Source organism: Adiantum capillus-veneris, chromosome 23 (assembly GCF_014529385.1).
Source record: "Adiantum capillus-veneris isolate H3 chromosome 23, ASM1452938v2, whole genome shotgun sequence".
Taxonomy (NCBI): Eukaryota; Viridiplantae; Streptophyta; class Polypodiopsida; order Polypodiales; family Pteridaceae; genus Adiantum; species Adiantum capillus-veneris.
The window spans coordinates 105,461,514-105,467,513 of record NC_140953.1 but is presented as its reverse complement, the minus strand read 5'-3'; positions in this window follow the sequence as shown (position 1 = coordinate 105,467,513).

Sequence of the window (6,000 nt, the reverse complement as noted above, 5' to 3'; positions counted from 1 at the left end):
AAATTTCCACATCTAAATCACCATGCAAGAACGTTGTCTTGACATCCATTTGGTGCGACACCAAATCTAATATGGCAACCAATGCAAGAAAGCATCTCAATGTAGTCATCTTGACCACCTGAGAGAAGACTTCATCAAAGTCAATGCCTTGTTGTTGCTTAAAGCCCTTGGCAACAAGCCTTGCTTTGTACTTTGGTTGACTATCATGAGCGGTGATCTTATACCTGTAAACCCATTTACAAGGTAGAGCCTTTTTGCCCTGTGGTAATTTAACTAGCTTCCATGTCTGGTTTTTATGCAGAGCTGTCATCTCTGACTGCATGGCCAATTGCCAATTCCCGGAGTCCTTCATTTGCACTGCTTCCTTGTAACATGAAGGCTCATTGCAATCGGTCAACATGACATAGTTCATAGATGGAACAAACCTATCAGGAGGTCGCGTGATACGTTTAGATCTACGCACAATAGGTGGCTCAGGCTCAACCACAACCTGTGGTTCCAATCTATCCTGTCCTTGCTCCTCTTGAGCCCTGACATTTTGTCTTGCACGTGCAGGTCCATCTTCTTGGAAGACAACTCTTCTAATCTCCTCAAAGCTCTCTGGTTTAGAATGATATTTGGATTCATTAAAGTGAACATCATTGCTGCGGACAACCTTTCTGGATTTGGGATCCCAAAGTCTGTACCCCATCTCACCAGAATTACCATAGCCTAGAAAGATGCACTTTCTACTCTATGGCTCAAGTTTGTTCCTAAATTCCTTTGGAACGTGAGTATATGCCTCACAACCAAAGACTCTGAGATGCTTGTATGAGGGCATTTTGCCTGACCATACCATCTCTGGCACTGAATCCTTCTGCAAAACCTTGCTAGGAGATCTATTTACAAGATGAACAACTGTTGATACAGCTTCAACCCAAAACCCATTTGGCAGCTGTGCATTAGACAACATACTTCTGACCTTCTCTTGTATGGTCCTATTCATCCTCTCAGTAACACCATTTTGAGGAGGATTGTAAGGAGCAGTAAGTTCACGTTTTATACCTTTTGACTCACAAAAGTCCTGAAAGGCCTTTGAAACATACTCTCCACCATTGTCAATGCATAAGCATTTAAGCTTCTTGCCACTCTGATTCTCCACAAGTGTCACAAACGTTTTGAAAACACTAAACGCTTCATCCTTGTGCTTGAGAAACTAAACCCATACTTCCCTCGAGTAATCATCTATAAATGTCATAAAGTAAGAAGCTCCCCCTAGGGATAGGTTAGGCATAGGTCCTCACAAATCACTATGAACAAGTGCCAACTGTGTATCTCTTCTACTGCTTCTATGCTTATGTGGCTGCTGTGTTTGCTTACCATACAGACAATGTTCACGGAATTCAAAATCATTAAATGAAAAGCCAGGCAAATAACCAAAACGAGACAAGATTTCCATTCCCTTCTTGGACATATGTCCTAACCGGCTATGCCACAAAGAAACGTTCGGCTGCTCGGTTACATTGATTACATTTTTAGAGACATTTGATACATAAATCATGTAAAGTCCTCCAGACTTTACTCCATGTGCTACTGTCATAGAACCCTTGGATATCTTCCACATGTTCTGTCCAAAAGTGGTGACGTAGCCAGCATCATCAAGTAAACCTATGCTTATCAAGCTCTTTGTAATTGCGAGAACATGTCTCACATTCTTCAGCGTGAAAGAAGAGCCATTCTGAAACTTCAATTGAACATCTCCAACACCTAAGATCTCACATGTTTGCCCATTGCCTAGCCGAACATGATCTTTAGTGGTCACATAAGAGGGGTAAACCACTCCTTGTTTGGAGACACATGAAGTGATGCCCTTGAGTCTATAATCCAGTCACTCAGTGCATTTCCATCAGATGCTGTAAGAAGAGCTGAGTCCATTGTATTCTTCAAGAAGTAGATGTCTCCTGACACTAGACTGTCATCCTCTGCAACAGTGTTTGTCACATTTATTTCTTGAATCTTCACTGAGGACTTGTTCTTCTCACCATGGTCTTCAGCTGTCTCTTTGCCTTTTTCTGCTTTCCATTCTCTGTAGTCTCTTTCCATGTGACCCTTCTTGCCACAATGGTAGCATTCTATGTCACTCTTGCCTTTAGCACTGCGGGACTTGCTACGAGACTGATTCCTCTTTCCACCTTTGTACTTTTCTTTGGTCCTTCCCCTGACAACTAAGGCTGTTCCTTTGCCTTTGTCCATTGTCTTTCTATTGGTTTCTTCAGTAAGCAGACTTCCTTCTACACCTGCTATGTTCAAACCATCTGGAGGTGCAGAATTACTCAAAGCTGTGCGAAAAGTGTCCCAACTTTCTGGCAATGTGATCAACAGGAACATAGCTCTAACAGGTTCATCAAACTTGACACCTTGAGCTGACAATTGACTGTAGATTGTGTTGAATTCATTCAGATGATTGGACATAGGTGTCCCTTCTTTCATCTTCAAGTCAACAAGCTTCTTAAGCCAGTATACCTGTGAAGCTGCACTCTGCTTTAACCATGCTTGATAAGCCGACATCTTGCCTGCTACATTGAAGTAAACGCTTTCTGCCAAAGTCAGCATAATGGTAGAAAGTGCCAATTCATCCATTTTGCTCCATTCATCTTCGTCCATATCTTCTGGTTTTATCCCCTTGAGCTTTATAGGTTTTATCTGCTTCTTTTGTACCAACACGTGCCAAATGTGCTTCTTCCACAATGGGAAATTGGTTCCATCCAGCTTCTTGATATTGTAAAGAGCAGTGTCCTGTGATCCAGCCATAGCTACGCTTCACAGTAGTTTACTTTCCTGGGAAAAATTCGGCAGAGTTTCCCCTGTAAACTGACCTCTGAACCAATATCAGCCTGTCAAATGAACCAAGAAAGCTTCAGATTTTGCATAAATTTCGGCGGAGTCTCCTTTGTAAAATGGCTCTTGTGTACTCAAAAACATACCAAAAAACAGCTCAAAAAACCACTGTCTCTCTAACTCTGTAAGCTGTGGGTAAACCTGTCCTACACCTGTACTGTCTCTCACTGTCCTGTCACTGTCCTGTAAGCATAGACTGCGACAATGCCTCAACGGCAGTAAAGCAAAGATGCAATCCCAACTGTCTAACTCACAGTCAATATATCCTAGCTGCCTATCTAAGGGTGCTCGAGGGATCGCTCCAAGACCTGTATCACCGAAAGGATCTCAACATTCGAGAATCCCCCAGCTCAATAAAACCTCACTCGATCCTCAACAAAGGCTGCAGTAAATCTGACAGTACATAGACTTCCCACAAAGTCATACATCCACAAATTTCCCACTATATGTTGTAACCACTGCGGCGGTTGTTTGCTGCGTGACTCACAGCCAGCAAACCCTCAACAGACATACATCATCTCTGACAATACATCCCATGTGGAAGTACCTGCAATGTCAGGATGAAATCTGGAATATCAAGCAGCAAACACAAGCTACCTGATGAACTAGTGAATGTCGCCTACAGTCTGTGTGTAGCGCCCGTGTCGTATGTGACATGCCTCCAAGAACTGTGAGCCGTCCTTCGATGTGTAGACAACCACCTTCGATCCTAAGCACTTGCAATCGTAGGCCGAAACCCCAAATTTGCAGAGTCGAATTTGCACCCGCTGAGACCACATAGTCGAAAATGGCCTGCGCAGAACTTTGTCGAAGCCAAACGGTGGCCGAGATGACCTCAGAATGAAATTCTGAGAACACCAAGCCCTTTGGGCCTACCCACAGGAATTGGGGCCGCGTCTTCGCTTGTCGAATCTCACTCCAATCTGAGCAGGTGACTTTGGCTACCTGCAAATGCTGCCCTAGCCTCGATCTGAGCTCTTATACCAGTTGAAGGAGTACGAGCGGAAGTGTGACGCAAGAGAAAGTGCGAGAAGAAGAGCACGACGATATGGTGAACTCGCTCTACTGTAATGTGTAGAGCATAGTGAGTTCTTATTAGGTTTTTACAAAAGAATATGTGTACATACCTGGCAGTCCGCCCACTTACCTGGGCGACCACATTGGGCTTTATACCCCAACACAGCTCTCCATAATATTGATGATAATGGTTTCCGATGGTATCTAGATACAGATATGACCTCTTCTTTGCATGCATGAACCTGTAGATTACGACCGACTTAGGTGTATCCACTAGCTTTGTCTCTTTATCCTTCATCGTCTTATACTTGAGAAGCTGAAAATAGCTTCCATTATTGCTTGCATACAAAATCAAATCACTATCCATGCTTTCTAGCAGTTGTAATGCTAATTATTCCATCAATATATGGTCTTTGACGTGGGGCTTCTGCATAGCCTTAGGGCTATGTTTTCTAGTTGATTTTGGTGAGTTTTGCACCGAGGGTGAAGATCGAACCGAATCTTTGTTTTTCGTTTCCCTGGATGGTGCTTTTGGACGGGGTCCAAGTATGTTCAACATTTCTATCTCATTGTTGATGTATTTTCCGTGCCTCATGTAAATTGATTCGAGACAGTCTTCCATGAAATTTGGATGTGGGTGTAGTACATTTTTCGTTGTTTCAACTTCCACATATTGAGATGTCCGAGTTTCCTCTGTATCTTTCTTTGTCTTGATGTACAAATCCAATCAGATAGATCCGAATTTTCTCTCTTGTAATTTATGTGGATGTACTTGAAGCTTTTTCCTGACCGGTCTGATTCCTTTGAGACGCCATTGCTTTCGTGTTGACTCCCTTGTTGTACGTGTTCAGTGATAGCTCTAATTGCTTGCCTCAATGCTAATAAAAATTATTAGCACCCTTGTGTCAGTTTTTTTCGCTTGAGGTCCTTCAGCTTTTGGGGATGCCTTAATCTCTAAGTTATTGAACTGGGTTTTGCTTGAACTTCTTGAACTTCTTAGCTCCCTTGCTTGCTAGGGTTGATACTGTCTTGTCTAGCTGCTTGCTTTTCCTAGAGCTTTTTAGCAGGCCTCGATCTAGTGGAAGCACTGTGATAAGTTATGCAACTTACCACTATACTGCAACGACTGCTCCCTTTGTAGCGATTCTTGAGTCGAGCTAACCTGTGTTCACTTTAGCACACAATCTGCAAAATTCTATTTAGCTGGCAAACTTTTTCACAATGAATGCAAAAATTCTTGATGTACCTTTGACGGCCACACTTGTTCCTTGAGCTCGGAAGTGACTTTCAAGTTCGCTTTTAGCTAAACTAAACTTAAGCTAGCACAAGAGAATTATGCACAAGTCGCAGTGATTTGCTAGCAAAAATCTTGTGTTAAAGTTCTCCAAAACTTGCGACTGTTGTTGCAAAATCAAGAGTCCTTGTGTGTGGTCTGACTGCTACCAGATTTGTGTATTGACGCTCAAATTTTACACTAGGCCGTAGTTAACTTTACACCTTCCCGCGGGTGACCAATGGTTTTCCCAAAAGATAATTTCAATCTGCTAACTTAGCAGTCTTCAAAAACCGTGATCGTTTTCTCACAATTCTTTCGAACTATCGGTTTTAGACACTCTTGACTTCCGGATGCATTTTGATATAAAAACTTTTCCGATCCGATACCGTTTATGAAAGTTATGGCCAAAACAGTGAAACGCAGTTTAGAATGGTCAAAATGAGTCCAAATTCAATTTTAAAAGAAGATTTGGGATCTCTATGACACTGTGAACACTCTTGTATGGTCAAAATTACAGTTGGACCCTAAAACTGGCCTAGAGACATCCTACGCATAGGATGTCTATATGCTCAGAATTTAAGAAAATTTGGTCCAGAGACTCCCCTTAAGTCCAACAACACAATGGTATACTCAGAATTTCATTTGGACCTAAAAATGGCCTTGAGACATCCTACGCGTAGGATGTCTTTTTGCTCAGAATGACTTGAAATTTTCACCCCAGCTTCTCCTTGATGTGCTAATCACAGTGGTGTGCTCATAGGTTGGTTTGGAGTCCTAAATCAAGCTGGAGACATACTACGCGTAGGATGTCTAAGTGCTCAGATTTTGTC